The sequence below is a fragment of the Passer domesticus genome, chromosome Z, assembly GCF_036417665.1.
Source record: "Passer domesticus isolate bPasDom1 chromosome Z, bPasDom1.hap1, whole genome shotgun sequence".
NCBI lineage: Eukaryota > Metazoa > Chordata > Aves > Passeriformes > Passeridae > Passer > Passer domesticus.
The window spans coordinates 32,309,026-32,327,906 of NC_087512.1; the positions used below are offsets into that span (position 1 = coordinate 32,309,026).

Consider the following 18,881-nt stretch of genomic DNA (forward strand, 5'->3'; position numbering starts at 1 on the left):
TCGGGAAAATTTAAACAGACTCCTACTTCATATTGTGCTCTCAATTTTGGGGAAAATGAGATTAGCTCAGTTGGTGTGATTCTAATATGTATGATGCTAACAAATATGATGCTAATAACACCAAGATCCTGGATTTGATGCCTGTATGGGCCATTCACTTCTGATTTGGGCTTGATGATGCTGGTCAGTTCCATCCGACTCAGAATATTATTTTATTAATTAGAAAATAGCATCTTTAACACGTTTGTTTGATTTTTTTGTGCGTTTTGTAAAGAACTGTGTGAATTGTAAAGAAAATCCTTGAAATTATTTAACAGGAAATGTAATCTTCTGAATAGTATAATAAGACTTATTTTGCCTCTCCAGTTTTATTCAAAAACTCTATTTTTATATCCAGTTATAATCAGCTTTGAGAAAAAAATACCAGTTTTGTCTTCTGAATTTCACCTGCCTCAGGCTTTCATTAAGCCATAAGCATCAGCAATCTGATTGTAGCTTGTGTACCAAGTACAGCAGCAACAGGCATGCCTTGCTTGTAAGTGTACTTTTCTTATGTGAGTGGCAAAGATAAGTGATTTTTCAACCTTGACGAGAGATTTGATAAATCCAATTTCCTGTGGGAACAAAAGTGCCTTGTAATGCAGAGGTACTGAATACACTTGCTAAAACTGAAGCATTGGGGGGAAATGCAAATTCTTAGGAATTTGAGCATCTCTTAAAACTCAGTAATTGTTTCCCCAAGGAGTGAAATAATAAATCTGATAGACTTTTGGCATACAAACTCAAAAGAATTTTAAAAAATAGATTTATGCTACAAATTAATTAGGCAGATGGCTCAAATAAGGGTTTCTTAATTTCTAGTCAAACTTTTTAATAAAATCAGATGGATGCCCAAGAGAAACTAAGAGTCAAGGAATACATTTAACAAGTGTCAGATGAAGAGTGGCATTAAATGTTATTAAGTATCCATCACAGTAGATTGGTGAACCAATTAAAAGTCTGTAGAGCCAGAAGGAATTCAGGTCCCTAGTAGTTTCTCTGCAGAGTACATCTCCATAGTGGTTTGAGCTGCCACTGCGATCAGTCCTGACTCCTTGTTGCTACCTAGTGCTTCAGATACGCCTGCATGCCATGATGCGCTACTCTGCAGAGACAGAGAACCCATCTTCAGGTATTCAGAGACGACTGAGATACCAGAAACATTAGTTACACGTTAGTGCACCATCAAGCATGCCAGAGTTCAAGAATCATTTGTCCAGCAGTCTCAGAGATATGCTATGGCTCTTGGGCATGTACTCTGTAGGGCTAAAAGTTGGACTTGATGATCTTGGGATCTTCCCAACTCAAGATATTCTATAATTCTATAATTCTGTGACTCAGCTAATTAGCTCTGGGCAATTGAGCATTTTAGCCCAGGTAGACGTTGTGCTAATGAAATTAGCCTGCTCCTGATACTCATGTGGTTACCCATAATGTAAACGCATATAACTATGAAATATTCACATATTCATTCATTTTCAAGGAATGAAAAATTCACATGATTGTTTTACAGTACTGTAAATTACAGACAATATTTATAATCAAAACTGTTGCAATTGTAAATGCACAAATTAGTTGACTGGTGCAAAATTTTTTGCAATAGGTGCTGTAATAGTTGCTTCTGTCTTTGCATACAGGGATCCAACTATAGGAACACTATAGAGGCTAAAAAAGGAAAGTGGAAAACAAAAGTTCATGGCCTCTTCCACTGTAAGTACTAGGAGACATGAAATTAAACAGAAAGTCATGACTTCCCTAGACAGCTTGTTCTAGTGACTTATCATCCTCATAAATAATTTATTCCTCATGCTCAAACAAAATGTAGCCTCTTTCAGTTTTAAATTGTTGGACCTTGTTTTTTGACTACAGGCCCTGTTAAAAAGTCTCTTTATTTTGCCAAGCAACTCTACTTTTAGTACTAGAAGTCTGCACTAAGACCCCTTTCTTCTCCAGGATGAACAATCACAATTCACTCAGGCTTTCTTCAGAGGAATGATGTTCCAGCCCTTTGATAAATTTTGTGGCCCTCCTCTGCACCCATTCTAACAGATCTAAAATCTTACACACCAGATTACACAAAAAGTTGGGCTACCTTGCCAAAGATTACCTTCACAACATCAGTGATTTGACAAGGGTTCATGCTGGAACCCTTGTTTTGATTACTGAAAGTCCTTCCAATGTGGTTATCAAGTCTACTGTCATAAAGTCATGGTAGGTTTGGACACAGCTAGCAAAATTTTCCAATACATAAGGCATGTGATGGAAAAGTTATTAATTTAAATATTTAAATGCTATATCTAATGATATGAAGTTTCTAAAAGCATTTGTATCAACTTACCACTATTCTCACTTTTGTCTCCTTCTAAAAAGAGCATTCTCTGTCTCAGTACGATTACAGTTGGAAAATAAAAGGTAAACTCTCTAGGTCTGTTTAGACTAGACAAAACTAAATCTAAGTCTAAATGAATAAAGTCTCATTTTCAAATATTTAGGCTTTCTAGTTACAGCATCATTTCCATAATACCTTAAATAAATTCACTATTTGCAGCCCCGAATATGAGTTTTGTTTTTCCATTACCACAGCCTCTGGGATTATGTGTGTAAATGTATATATTTTATTTAAGGATTTATATGTAAGGATTATTTTGTATTGAAAATTATAAAAAGAATATATTTTTCACAAATTAACACTGAAAAATATCTATGTTTTTAACTAATATTTGTGAAATACTTAGCTGGATGGCTCCAACTAAAAGCTGGCTTTCATTCTGTTACCATCTATAGGAAAAACAAATTAGTTTTTTATATACCTTTCCAAATATTCTTTTAACTACTTTAAAAATAATAGCCATTTAATATAAATTCATTTACATTCCTAATGCCTTGTCCTAATGCTACAATGAGAACATGTGATGTCAAGATGTTTACATTCAGACGGCTTGCTTGTATTTTTTTGTAGTTTTAGAAAGCTGCACATAATAGAGGGAAAACATTTATCATCCCTACTGGACAACAGTTTCTCTGGGCAAACTTAGTGAGTTTTGTATCCTTGTAATTACTGAAGCATAATGGATTTATTGAATCTGGTTATGATATTTAAATTAAAATATTATGAAATCTTCACACATTCAAAATATCCTAACATTTAAAGCTACTGATAATCAACTTCCCAACTTAGGAAGGGTGTTGAGATAGTAAAATGCATCTGAGGAAGGGCAGAAAGGCTGATGAAGAGTGTAAAACACAAGTGCTATGAGGCATGGCTGAGGGCACTGGTGTTGTTTAGCATGGAGAGGAGGAGGCTCAGGGGTGACCTTATCACTCCATGACTGCCTGAAAAGAGGCTGTGGCCAGGTGAGGGTCAGTCTCTTCTCACAGGCAACCACAGGCTGGATGAGAGGACACAGACTTAAGCTGCACCACAGGAAGTTTAAACAGGACATTGTGAAAAAATTCTTCACAGAAAGAGTGATTGGGCATTGGAATGGGCTGCCCAGGGAATTGGTGGAGTCACTGTCCCTGGAGGTGTTTAAGAAAAGACTGGATGTAGCACTTAGTGCTGTGCTTTAGTTGATAAGGTGGTGGTTGGTCGTTGGACTTGACGACCTCAGAAGTCTTTTTCAGTCTGGTTAATTCTATGATTCTGGGATTCTGTGATATCTGTCAGCATTTTCACCTCCCAAAATAAACATCTAATCACTTATTAAGACTACTGCATCTTTATCACCAACTTCTTATATTTTTGATAAAGTCTAAAACATGAAATAAAAACTATAAGTATGTTTAAGAAGTGTGTGAAACTGTTGTTCCTGTGTGACTGCAGGTAAACCATAACTCAACACTTTTAAATGTTGCTCTATCCAACTTAGCATAGTCCTGTATTCTGCTGTGTTGGTGTTTTGTGCATGTGGATTTAATGATAAGCATAGATAGAAATCAAGCAACAGCTGCTCTACAAATCCCGCAACGTCACTATTAAGTGAACTATTCCACTAGTTGTTCCAAAGAATATTAGAAAGACAAATTATACAAATTTCCTATAAAATCAGAGGAAATTGTTTCTTAGTCTTTTTTCTCCATCCTGAACTGGCAGAGTACCCAATGTGTCTTCCTCATCCAGTCAAGATAAAATATTTTGGAATGCAATCAGAGGGCTCAACCAAATTCAGAAAGAGTATTCCATACACCGGATGTTTTTAGAAATTCAGCTGGAAATATTATTTAAAAGGTGGTACCCTAACATATCCTTTTCTTTCCCAGATTTTGAGGAAGAAAATATAGTAAAAAAAACATTTTAAGGTTGCAGATTGATGTTTAAAAGATAGACTGGCATACTGTCTTTTATGTCTTAAATAGCTTAGGAAATTTCCCTTGAAAATGTTATTATATTTTTAGGTTCTGTCTTGTTCGTTTTTCTGTGCTTTAAGGGCATGATTTGTGAACATTCATGTATACTGTTCCCTTCCTATCAGCTTTTTAGCACATTCATTTTTAAAGGAATGACGTTCATTTCATAGTGTGCTTGGGCAGCTGTAAATGAAAAACTCATTCAAGAAGTGTCAAAACAACTTCAGTCAGATATGATGGCAGGAGAGAGTTTGTTGTTTTTCTGTGCTCATGCAGACACTGTGGTGCAGATGTTTCCACTGTCAGAGTCATAATACAGCAGTTCTGATGCCATAATAGGGGTATTTAAATCTGACTTGGAAAACCCATGCCTACTGTTAAATTTGCATTGTATAGCTGTTATGTCATTTCAATGACATTTGTTTAGTACTGAATTATCCTGTATCATCCCCATTCCCTTGCAGTGCATCACTACGAAGTGTTAAAAAAACTAGCAAAATTGGTCAGTATATCAACCTACTAAAAGTAGCAGTCCAAGTAGCCAAATTGTGTGGTATATTTAATGATAAATATATACATCTTAAACAGATATATATAAATTTTATATTTAATTACAATCAAAATATAGATTCTTAAAATATATTCCATTATTATTAGCAAGATGTGAGGACAATAGCATAGTTAGTTGTTTTAAGAGAAAAAAAAGGACAAAGGAAAATTACTTACACAAAATGATGTTTACTTACAGTACAATTGGCATGTAATTTTTTATGTGGCTTGTAATTTTTTACCTTAAATATTACACGTAATAGTTAAAAATATTATTTTACCAGTAGATGTCAGTGTAACCATTGAACTCAACTATAATATAAGAGTATATTCTTCATATTCACTACTGCAGACAAATGAAAGTATAGTAATGAAAGTTATATCATGAAACAGTTAGTGTGATAGTTTGGGAAAATACTGAGTCTGTTTTTCTTACACTGTTTTATTTATAGCTTCAGAAACTCAAAGGGATCTTCTGTTCAAAAAATGTCAGAGGTATTTTCTATGCATCTTCTTTACTTTCTGAACAGCAACTCTAACTCTCTAATTTTCCTTCCTCCCCCCACCCCGCCCCCCCCAACCTATTGAATATACATTAATGTGTAGCATTAACAGAAATAGGTACTGAGACTTGACTTTTTCCAAACACAGTCTAGGATTATTCATCCAAAGGCACAGCTACAATATATCAAAGATAACTGTAGCTTTCTCTGATCTTTCCAGGTAGAATCCAGAGCTGAGTGAACTGCATGGTGGCTTATATAGGCAGTTAAGTTGTCAAGGCCATATATCATGAACTAGTAAGTTTAGTTTAGAATCTCATTAAAAAGTAAAATAGCTTACCATGCTGTTCTTTCTTATTTTAAGTTTTCAAATGCCAAGACTGTGATTCTTTATTTTTTCCTGTAATAGCTGATGCTAGTCATGACATTTCTAGCAGAAAATTCGATTCTTCGTGAACATTTAAATGTTAGTAATGTCATTGACTGTTGACAGAGAAGCACGAAACTCACTCCAAAACCCAAAGTCTGTAGCAGAATGAAATCTGTTGAGATGTTTACCTGAAACCAAAGAAGGAGAAGCAGACAGAAGAAAAACTAACAGTTAAACAGTCAGACTCCTAAAGTAACCAGTACCAGCTGCTATCAAGTTAAATAAAGTCATTATGGGCAAATGGTTCTACTTTAGGTTTTTAAAAACTTGTGTTAGATCTTCCACAACAGAATACTAAACAGAGTAAGTTGAAATGCAGATGTTTCATCAAGCTACATGCTGCCATCTCCTCCCTGACTCCTGTTATCTATGTCTTGTCTGTATACAAATATCATTTTCTTGTAATGAGGTGGAATATTTTGTGAATCATTTGACAAATGCATAATGTTTTATAAAGATGCCAGGATAATCAGGAACAGGTCTGTTATTGACTAACATACTTCTTGGCTTCATGAATCATAGAAAGTTTAACATCTCTTCATCAAACTCAACAGACTGCATTATTTACAATCTCCACAGTTCCCCTGAAGGCCAGTAATCAGTCCCACATCGCTGATCGCTACCAGACAGCTGATATTAAGATGTATAAAGTACGTAATATGCAGAACAGGAGAATGGTTAGAGAGCTTGGGAGGAGAACGCCTCAGTGATTCTAAGTTCTCTGATCAGATATGTGAACAAGAAAGAAGAGAGATGAAATCAGGCACCCAGGAGACTCTAGTTAATACACAGTCTGGAAAATGAAGTTAGGATCAAAGTAAAGAATACTCTGCATGAAGGCACTAGCCTCTTAAAATCAAAAGACTCGTGAAAGCAAATGGAACATAACACTGCAAAGCCTTTCACCCATTTTTCCACTACTTCTATCAATCACACAGCAATGCTGTGTGAGAAGAGTTTGTCCTTGGGAAAGAGCAGCTTTCCACTTGTTGCTCTCTGAAGAGCTAAACCCAAATTAGTCAGTGATATTTTAACAAAATTCAAGGAAAAATTTGGTTCCTTCAGTACTAAAGTTGAAAGGAAAGATGCAGGTTTAGAACGATAGGCAGAAGATAAATTTCACACAATATAACATAACAAGTACAGAGTTTTAGGGAGGGAAGGCTACATTTAATTAAACACTATCACTTTTTACTTAAAAATATCTTTAAAAAATGATAGGAGGCCTGTTTTTAATTGCCAGGATGAATAAGCATTCAGATTTTGCTAATATTTTCTGGATTAATGTTCATTTTGCATTGCCTGCACTGTAAGAGTAAGATCTTCATGCTATTACATGTGCAAGACTTTTCATAACCTTTGGTGGCTTTAATACCTCTTTGGTCACTTGACTTCAACACTAGGTATGAAAATTCACTGCAATAGGGAAATCATAACTTTCCATGATAAAATCATACCCATCTAGGATCTCACTCTCAAATCGCCCTTGCTCACTGCTGAAATGGCTGCTTTCCTTGATGCACCCTACTGACACAAATATAGCTGTCCTGAGCATGGTCCTTAGAGGAGCACCCTTCCAGACACAGGTGAGCTGAGCTCAAACCACAGTGTTTAAAGTACCTGCTCTGCTGCTGACAGGTATCAGGACACTATGTTGTGAAACATGATATCTCACCAGATAGTGGCATCCCTTTAACAACATGTGCAACTTGGTTCCTTCATCTCACTTGTTTCTTTCTAGGAATTCAGCAAGTACCGATTGCGACCCATCATAGTAATTCTTCACTGCCATAAGATAGCAAGACTCTCCAATTTCTATAGCTTTGCAATGAATACTTGACATAATTTGATGAGATATGCACAATTGCTAGCTTACTCAAAGGCTAAACTAATCTGTAGTGGATGGCTCTGTGCCTTACCCTCTATATTACTTGGTGGTGTTGCAAAAAATAAAGGAACTGAGAAGTAGCATAAGGAAGGTAACAACTTTTCAATTTTTTTTCCTTCTGAAGACTGCTAGATCACTTCATTTACTGAGGAGGATCTTTAAGTGAGATTTATCAGAGAAACCCACAAACGGAATATGAAAAGCAGCCTGTCCTAATAAAGCTCTTCACAGCAACAGACATAAATGTGCCCTCTAGTGTCAGCAGTGGTTTTTCTATGATTTGTCTCAGTGATACAGGCAATACTTGCTTGCTACTGTTATGAGAGGTGGGAGTGGGTTGAAGACAGAGACAACACACACCCCAGGATTCTTGTGCAAAACCAGCAATCTTTATTGTTCCAACGTAATTCATATAGGGTGTTTGAAACACCCCAGTCTAAACCACTGATTGGTCTGATCTCCACACAGCCCAGGTTCCTGGCCAGTGAGAGGTCTGCAGCTTAGAACAGAACATGAGTGGGTGAAGTTCCTGTGTAGAATTGAATCCAACCTAGATTTGAATCCCTGCCTCATCTGAGGACGTGTTTTACCTCTAGGCTGGCCAAGGTGGAAGGTCTAATATAACCAAATTTATGTGGCAGCTACAAGCTAGCTGCAACTGTGACAGGTACTAGGAGGAAGGCACTGGAGTTCAATTCCATACAGCATCTAGGCACCAAATTTCTATCCCAAAAGCTTTCTTTGCTTAGGTCTTCAACACTTAAGATCAACTAAAGTGGTCCCAGTGCCCTGAGCTGAAGGACAATTACTGTGAAAATGATAAACACACTGTGCAGGATCTGTTGTTCCAGATGAATCCCTCTTAAGTCCATGGGGCCTCATGGGACTCATCTGAGAATACTGAAACTTCTGTCTGGTGCTATTGCAAGGTCTCTCTCAAGGATTTTTGAATAGTCTTGGACTCTGGAGAAATTCCAGTTGACTGAAAGCTGGCTAATGTTGTCCCAGTTTTCAAGAAGGACAAGAATGATGATTCTGGAAACCACAGTCCTGTCAGTCTCAGTTCAGAGCTTGGTAAAATTATAGAGAAGATTATTCTTCTGGGAATTATTAAAAAACACCTGAAGGACAGGCAAGTATTGATCAGAGCCAGCGCAGCTTCAGGAAAGGAAAGTCTTGCTTGTCAAATCTAATTTCCTTTTATGACAAGGTAACATATTTAGTTAATTAAGGGGAGCCAGAACATGTAATCTTTTAGCTTTTCAGTAAAGCTTTCAATACTGTCTTTCACAGTATTGTCCCAGAAAAACATGTCCTGTGCAGAAGACAATAAATGCCTTGCGAGCCCTGGCTCATGGGTTGGGCACAGGGGATTTCAGTGGATGGGGTGACAGCAGACTGGTGACCTGTCACTGCTGGGGTTCCAAAGGGCTCCATCCTTGGCTCTGTGCTCTTCAACATCTTCAAAAATTATTTGAATGCAGGACTTGAGAGGACACTTAGTGAGTTTGCCAATGACTCTGAATTGGGAGGAGTTGTCTGACTCTCTTAAAGGCAGAGAGGCCCTGCAGAGGCACCTTGATAAATTCAAGGGCTGAGCAAACACCAATGACATATTGTTTAGAGAGTGCCAGATTCTGCACCACTGATGGGGCAACCCTGAATCCATGACCTTTGCAATAAATTTTTTCCCTCCAAATGCTTTCATGAATACTTTATAGTGTTGCTGGCATCAGGATTCTTATCACAGAGTGGGAACTTGATGTCCTTTTGAAAATACCTAGCTGGGCAGCAAGGGGCAGGCTTCCATGTTAGTTTTGGAGAAAGTAGACTGGGAAATGAGATGCTGGAAAGCAGGGCCTTGGAAAGGGACCTGGGAGTCCTCATTGAAGGCAAGTTGAAAATGAGTCAGCAGTGCCCTGGCAGCCAGGAGGGCCAGCCCTGTCCTGGGGGGCTCCAGGCCCAGCATTGTCAGCCATACGAGGGAGGGGATTGTCTTGCTCTGCTCTGAGCTGGGGCAGCCTCACCTTGAGTCTTGGGGGCAGTTTTGGCCATGGCAATATAAGACATTAAACTATTAGAGAGTGTCCAAAGGAGGGCAATGAGGATGGTGAAGGGCCTTGAGGAGAGGCTGTATGAGGAGCGGCAGAGGTCACTTGGTCTGTTCAGACTGGAGGAGACTGAGGGGACACCTCACTGGAGTCCAAAAATTCCTTGTGAAGAGGAGGGATAGGCAATCATCTCTTCTCTGTGATGACCAGTGACAGAACCTGAGGGAATGGCCCCAGGTTGTGTCAGGGGAGGTTTATGATCAATATCAGGAAAAGGTTCTTCATCCAGAAGATGGTTGAATACTGGAATGGGCTCCCCAGTGGGGTGGTCATGGGAGAGAGAGTTCAAGAAGAGTTGGGACATCATTTTCACACTCACAGTGAGATTCTTATGGTTGTCCTGTGCAGAGCCAGTAGCTGGACTGCAGTGCTATGGTTCCAACAGCTTGGCATCAACCAAAGGCATAAAAACTTCAAATACTTAGGATTAAACATACTGAAAGTATGCATCATGAAAGTAATCAAATTGCATATAAGTGTGCATTGATGAAAGTAATAAGATGAGTTTGACTGCTTGTGTTGGCCTGACCCATGAGGCAAATACATAAAAAGAAGAAAATAATCTGATTTGAAACACAGATTATGTAGTTCATGTCCATGGTAGAGCCAGTTCAGTATTTTAATTCACAAAAACATGAATAAAACATAGTTTTAAAAGACAGAAAGTAGAGTCTTCATGTAATATTGAGCAAAAGGGTTTTTTTTAAAATAGAGAGTGACTGACTGATAAGTACAGATAGAACCAAATATTGAAGGCATTTGGAAACCTAACCCAGATGCAAATTTTGTCTTTGTGTCTGTAATGATCTAACTCAAAAGTGAGAAATGAACATCACAGGGCCTGGAGGTAAGGTAGTAATAGAAATCTGGGGGTGAATTCTGTGATTCTGATGTGTGTCTTCACACACATACTACTTTTGAGGGCACCCCCACCTTTATGTAAATGATAAATTCCTAAAATGTGTACCATATGATTTGCAGAATAACAATATCCCAGTTTTGCATAAATTAAACAGCAGATCCTGATAACTAAGCTTTCCCATTTGCATTATGCTTCAGTTCCAAATCCATGGGATATAAATGAGAGCAGCATATGGTCCAGAATGGGAAAGCTGTGTGACTTTCATGTATGCACCATGGGAGCAAATGGCTGTCCCACAGATGGTGCAGTATTTAGATGCATCTCCTGCATGATGGATGCCAACGCACAGGAGGATGAAGCCATGAGTAGCCTCTAGAGGTCCCCAATGGCAGGCATGCCTAGAACAGATGCTAGAGCTACATAAAGGGTTTGCAAGGGTAGATCTTTTTATATCTTGGCTTTCTGCTTTCAGTGCTTGTCTGTATGTGGACATTTATGTCATAGCTGAATGATCTTTCCATAAAGCTGTACTATAGTTAGAACTTCTCTGTGACAGCAATAATAATAAAAATAATTTTATTTCAGATTAACCACTTTAGTTTTTACATGAACGGGGTGAGAAACAGACACACTTTTTGGGGCTTGTTTTTAACTCTCTTGGCCTGAGGCTTTGAAGAAAAATTCACAAAGTAGAATAGATGCTATTTCCATATTCCACAGGCTTCCATAGGCACAAATTACATACAATGCCATAAACATTGACAGAAGTGAACATTTAGACACAGCCAACAGGGACAATATTACTGATAGGAAAGTCAGAAAAATCTTTATGTGAAAAGTAATTCAGTCCACTGTTATTTTTTTAAATATCAGGTTCAGTTATGTGGAGAAGAGTTATAAGATATTGAAAAGGAACTTTCATTTCGAAAACTGCTCTGTTTTTACCTGTGAATCCATATCCAGCTGTAAACAACAAACGAGTTATCCCACAGGGCTCCTAGCACTCTGGTGTGTGTCCCAATAGCCATAATCAAAACACTTATATAAAGAAACAGAAAATTGTCACAACAAACAGATGAGAAAATACTTGTGACAAATGGCAGCACTGAACTTAGTAAAGCAAGGCACTGTCTGCATACAAAACTCCTCTCCCTGGTCTTCTTCCCGTGGCTAACCATATTGCCCACACCCTGCCTGCCCTGCATGTACTTTCCTCCTGACCCCCCTCCCATTTCCTCCTCCTGCAACCATGTTCCTTTGCCTTTCAGTTGCTTTCATGAATAGTTTATAGTGCTGCTGGCATCAGAATTCTTATCACAGAATGGGAACTTGATGTCCTTTTGAAAATGCCAAGCTGGGCAGCAAGGGGCAGTCTTCCATGTGAATTTTGGAGAAAGCAAGTTATGGAAGCTAGGCCAGAAACAGAAAGGATTGATCCTTCTGAATTATCAGGATGAGGATTTATGGATCAGAGCCTGGCCAGCAGAAAAGAGGTCAGACACGTGCTACTTCAGTGCTAAAGTAGACATGGGTACAGAGAAGTGGCAGCAGCAGGCTGTGTGGTTAACTCCATATAGTGGGCTTGTTGCTGTTGGGGAATGCTGTCTGATAACTCTGCTTCAGAGAGAACCCCAAAATCTTCTCCCACATGCTTCACATGCACATGAAGTATGTCTCTTCACAATTTTTTCTCCTTACCCTTTTCCCCCCTCATTCTACAAAACAGTTTTCTTTCATAACAGAGTTACAGTGAGTCAGCAAACTTCCTTGTAAGAATTCACCTCAGCCCTTCAAAAAGTTGTGCTAACATTTTCTAAGGACAAGGGTCAAGAAAGACCAGGGATAGATCAAGATTATTTTTTGCCCTTGTCCAGGTGTCGCTAAAATCCCAGTTCATCCACAGCATAGAAGAAGTATATGGCGGAGAGATGGAAAAAATTATAAATTCTTGCTATGCTTGAGATCACAGAACAGATGTGGATCTCAGATCTCTAGCAGATTCACTGTGCTGAGGGAATCCAGAGAAAAGAGTTTTTTATGTGTTGTCATTCTGTAAATCAAGGGCAGACTGTATGTATGTTATAAAAACTTAATCCCTGAATCCTGCTACCCCCCTCCCCCCCGACCCATCATTCCTTTATCTATTTCTTTGATATACATTTTTCTATTTAGAGTTAGTTTTATTGAGGGCATTCTGCTTCATCCTACTTTTCTGTTCCAAACATCTGGATTTTTTTTTTCCGTTTTGCTTTTTCCCCTCTTAAATAGTGGTGAATCATTTTTCTCAGCCTTTCATTGGTCTTTTCTTCAAAGTGTTTTGAGATTTTTCAGAATTTTTCTTTTCTGTGAAGACCTTTTTCCCATTTCAATTCCATTTTTTGAGAGTGAATTAATTCAACCTCTTTTCTTCTATCTTTCACCTTTTTTGTCCTCAAAGTCTCACTATATTTGGAATTAGAAAGTTTTTCTAGAGATTACCATTATTGAAAACAATGTGTCTACACAGACTGAAAATTACAGTCATTCTCTGAGTACAGAACTGTCATTAAGAAGCTATTTGGACTTCAGCATATCTATTAACACCCATACATACTATCTAAACACATGACATATATAATGTGATTTAGTGTTCCATATTTAAAAATTTCACACCCAAATGTGCATGACTGTATAAAGTCCACTGCCCTCTCCACTTCCAAACGTGTCTCATAGGGGACCAAATATATCTCTAAGTAATTTTGTAAGAGTCACTGAAGTAGCACAAAAGCAAAATCTGGCAGAGAGTGTTCTGATAGACATCAAAGACCCATAAGAGATCTAAATTTGTAAAATACAATGAGAGTTAAAAATAAAAAATAATTGCATGCATAACTGGTTACTATTTTTTACTAATTATATAATTGGGATTTATATAATTATTTTTATTTTTACATTTACTCAGTAGGATCTTCCACTCACAAAGTTCTATACACAATGCCTGACAAGTTGTATTTGATACAGGCAGTGTCATGAGTGAATTTACATTAACATTTAATCATTAGACCAACTTTCACTATTAAAAAAAAAGGATGAAAGACTAACTAGATTTCTAGGCACTCACAATAAATTTTCAAATGAAAAACGCATCATCTCCTCAGTTACAATAGTATAGATCAAAATTATGACTCTTTTCTTCCACCAATTTAATTAAGAAGGCAATTAATCTTAGTAATTTTTTTCTATTTCTTTTTTTTTGATGTATGATCACCCACAGTTTGATATCTTCAGTAAAGCCAAGACAAGCAACTTATTTCTTAATATAGAAAATGTCCTCTAATAGCTGCGAAAACACAATAGAAAAAAAATCCTTCTAGTCTTGAAGATGTAGCAAATCAGCTCACTGCATTTAAAGCTCCAAAGTTTAAATTTGACCTGCTTATTGTCATCTAAGTGAGTAATGGAGTTTTATTTGGAAGGACACTTGGAAAGCATTCAACCCAGTTTTATCAGCAATAATTTCACTGTAGTTTGGGGAGAATTTCAACTTCTTGCATTATGCAATTTTCTGGCATTAACACAGAAGTAATCTACCAGAATCACGTGATCTTGTTCTTAAGCATGTTCAATGAGCATTTTGGAAAGGGTCACTAAAAGGACACGCAGTATCTCTTCTGTTTTGCATGTAGTTTATTATCTTTGGTCTCAAATGCAGAATGTCAAAGTCTTAAGAAGGACTTTTCAATGACAGAAGTATTTGTTCACAATACAGAGACAATAACATTTGGAGTTTAATTTACAATTTACTCACTGCTGCCTCTCTCACTGGAATTAATGTGGTCAGAAATTACTTCCAAAAAGAATTCTGTTGCTTGTGTAATTTTATTTTCCACACAGTTACACCAGCTCTTAAACTCCATTTTCTTTTATTTACTAGAAACTTAAAAAAAAAATTCTTTTTGATTGTATTTAATTGTCTTAGTCACAGAATTATAGGATCACAGAATGCTTTGGGTTAGAAGGGACCTTAAAGTTCACCTAGTTCCAATATCTGTGCTGTGGTCAGAGGCATCTTCCAGTAGAAGAATCATAGAAGCAAATTAAGCAGTAATTACTGCATTTGAGTTCAGTTTGTACCCATTACTTCTCATCCTGTCACTGCGCAAAACTGAGAAGAGTGTGTATCCATCCTCTTTAGTGCCCCATCACGCATATTATACACATAGATTAGTGTCTCCTGAGTCTTCCTTAGGGTAAACAGTTTCAGAAGTCTCAACCTGTTTTCATATGACAGATGCATCAGTACTTGCAAATTTTTAGTGACCTTTCACTGTATGTAATGTCTACTTTTTTCTTGTAGAGGAAAGCCCAACACTGGACCCAGCATTCCAGGGAGGGTCTCACATTGCTGAGCGGAGAGAAAGTATCACATAATTTAGTCTGTTTGTAACACTTTTTCTAGTGAAGTGCCAGACACTGCCAGATTTCTGCATGGAAGGGACACACTGCTGGCTCATGGTCAGACTAGTATCTACCAGAACCCCCTGTAAAGTAGCTTCTGCAGAGCTACTTTCCAGCTGGTTGGCTCCCAGTCTTTGTTGCTGAATGGAATTATTCCTTAACAGATACAGACTTTGCTTTCCACTTATTTAAATTGAGTTCCTTGAATCCCACTTCTGCAGTGTTTCCAGGTCCCTCTGAAAGTCAGCAAGGACAACTGATGTAACTAGCCACTCCTCCTGGTTTTGTATCTTCAGCAAATATGCTGAGTGTGCACTCTGTCCCATCATTAAGGTTATTAAAACAGGTATTAAACACTGTTGGATCAATATTGACTCCTGTAGGAAACCTGTGGTGATTATCCTCCAGCTGAAGTTCCTGCTGCTCTTACATTTCTTTATCTAGTAGAGATTTTGACAGCTTTCAATCCACCTCACTGTGCATTTACCTAGCCCATACCACCTCAGCTTTGTCAGCATTTTCTGTGATAGTGGCAAAACCCTTGTTAAATCAAGCTTAATAGCATCTACTTCTTGTCCCCCTGCACCCCCTTCCCCCCAGCCCTCATCCATAAAACCATTTTTATCTTTGTACAAGACTACAAGAATGGTCAGATATGCTCTCACTTTATATAGTCAAATAGATTTCTTCAATTACCCTGCTTGTCCTTAATATGCTTTGAAAAAAATTTCAGAATTTTTAGTCCACAATCTTCTTGGGGATTAAGGTGAGACTGAGCAGTGTTTCCCCAGATACTCCTTGCCCTTTTTGAAGACAGGCATGATATTTAATTTCTTCCTGTCATCAGGGATCTCTCCTGATCACCATAACCTTGCAGAGACAACCAAGAGTCATTTCACATGATCTGGGCCAGCTCACTCAGCACTCACAGGTACATTTTTTGAGGTCCCAGAAACTGTGTATGCTGAATTCACTTAAATATACCCTAGCCATATTCCTCTCCAGCAGAATAAGTTTTCTTTGCTCTAGATTCATGTTTCTTGGTTTAAACTGACTGTTGCTTAAACTTGAAAATATTTTTCAGAAGGGATTTGGTCAAATGACTCAGGAATTTTAATAATTGCCAAAACACAACACCCCTGCATCACTACTTGAAAAATTGACACTAAAACTTAGTAATACTACTTTTTCAATTTTGGACAGAAAAGTTAAGAAAACTATTTTTTGGGAGGAGTAGGAAGAGACAGGTTGGCTGAGTGTTAAAAGTTTAGAGAAAACTAATGTCCCAAAAATTCCTTCATTTGGATGTAAACAGTTTAAATCAATGAAATTAGAATGCAGTATTGAACAAATTTGCATTGGTGACCTTTATGAAATGGACTTTACTCAGATCTCCAAGATAAGCAAAAAAACTGTTAAATATCCAACTTGGATCGAAAACAAGACTGCACAAGTACTGAATTCTTTTTGAAAGCTGTACCTCCAGGAGCAGGTCCATACAGAGTCATGGATGTTGATCTGGCTTCCATCCACACAAGAAGAGCTTATTTGGGAAAAAAATGACAGTGGATGCTGTCATCAAAATATCATGTTCTGCCAATACTAAGATTTTTTCTGTAGAAACAGGAGCTTATTTTGAAAAACTATAGTCTTTTATATATGCTTTTATAACTATAGTCTTTTATATAGTCTTTTATAAGAAACTGCCTAAGACAAGATAAAAAATGAGCACCCAAGTTTGAAGAGTATAAAAAACCTATCCCAAAAAAATAACAAAACTTAATATGCAGAGCTTATAACAATAAAACTTCCAATAAAACAAAACTTCTGTGCATCTGTTAGTGCCATAGGCATTATCCAATGTGCAATGAAGACCCATCACATTTATGCCAGACATGAAATAAAACCAGATGAACCTCTGGAAATACAGTGCATAGGCAAAGATGAAGGATTAGATGTAACTTCACTGTCTGGATCAATCTCTGTTCTTTCTTTACATTTAAACACACCACTAACTGCCATATGATCTGTAGCTCAAAGTAAAATGAACAGTAAAAAAGTTTGATCCATACCAGCTGGCAAAGAGTTGGTTTTATGTCAGCATTAGTAGGATGTGCAGGAGCTGTGTTGGGATTTAGTGGCTCTGCAAAAATATCTGCATGCTGAAAACATCAATTCTATGGAGTTATCTGTTTCTGCTGGGTGTTACCTGTCCGGAAACAAATGTTCACCACCCAGAAATGTACTTTACTTTGATACAATTCAGGAAGGAATGTTCTTTGGGAAGAAGGAAAAGACGGAAATGATCTGGGAAACAATGATAAATGTTGAAATCAACCATCAAATCTACATACTTATACTCAGTGTGAGATCAGGAAACAGGAAATGTGCATAGTGTTTATTACCACACACAGCCGTGAGACCAGCTGCCTACATGTCCTGGAGTGGTCAGGATAATCCTGTAATTAACAATGCACCTCAATAGGGAAAAAAATATAAGTCTAGTCATCTCATACTTGATGATGGATGTGTGGAGGAAGAGGACAGCAAAGAGCATTTAAAGACGACTGTTAGGAATTTCTGAGGAGCTGATTCCATGCCATGTTCACAGTGCAGTTTTCCAGCACACAAGCACATCCTCAAGCAGTTCAGATAGCTTCTAGAGGTCCTCTGTCAGGACATCCTGTTTCTTAACAGCAGATATACAAGCTGTATTTTTCTTAGAAGCCAAGAGATGCTACTGTAGAAATGTAGCACTAGACGTAATTCTACGAGTAACTGGTGCCAACAGAGATATACAAGTATGATAGATATATGCAACTATGATTAACTCTAAAATATTATTTTTATACTACTACCCTTCACCATGAAAAGAAAAGGGTTTCTGAGATCTCAATAGCGAAAAGGATGGAGATAACCATAAGGGGAGATCCTTTTGTAAGTATGGCAAATGCAGAATTCCTCTCTGGAAGACACAAAATTGCGAAACATTTTCAATTTTTTTTTAATGTATAATGGATACTCTATTCATCCTCTACACAGTGCAGCTTCTAAGATGTATACTTTCTTCAACTTTAAAATTCACTATTCCTTTCTAGAGAACAGGATTAAATATGTAGAACCACTAGCAGGTTATATCCTTTACTCCTTCATTCACACAGACTGAAATGATGCCACTGAGCAACAGAACATCTTGGGGTTGATTAAGGACCCTTTGACTACAGACAAATTACTTTCATTGATTTTTGCTAGATATGAGAGAGTGAGTGGTTTGATGGCAGGACTGCCTAAGGGAAGGCACAGGTCCAATGATTCATGACAAATGAGCCTTACCTGTCGTATTTTAAAGTGAAAAAAATGAGCTCATGCAAAAACTGTAATACCCATGCCTGTTTTTGTAAGGCTTCTTTTGAGTAAACCATCTCAAAACTCACATTCTGTATAACATATAGTAGTAATGATTGTTGGTCTATCAGAGAGCAGTACTACAAAACAGCCTCACTGGCTTGACTAAGCCAAACTCTGAAAAGGAGAAGGAGGGATAACATTTCTGATTTTAGGCAGAGATAGCCTTAATTCTCTCTCTACTGGGATTTCACTTAACCTCAGAGTTACCTTAGAAGAAGCACAGCCCAGCTTCTCTGATGCTGAACAGCAGAAGAGCTAGTGTAAAAATATTAAAAAAGTACAAATCCTACCTTTTTTTGGGGTAAGA

General features: G+C 37.6%; 1 long non-coding RNA gene across 1 annotated transcript; it reads left to right on the forward strand.

Moving 5' to 3' along the window:
• Nucleotides 1–4,762: 4,762 nt before the first annotated feature.
• LOC135289579 (uncharacterized) lies at nucleotides 4,763–6,039 on the forward strand. Its single transcript, XR_010352332.1, has 4 exons — nucleotides 4,763–4,888; nucleotides 5,388–5,430; nucleotides 5,659–5,735; nucleotides 5,848–6,039. It is a non-coding gene; the product is annotated as an uncharacterized LOC135289579 (long non-coding RNA).
• The last annotated feature ends 12,842 nt before the right edge of the window (nucleotides 6,040–18,881 follow it).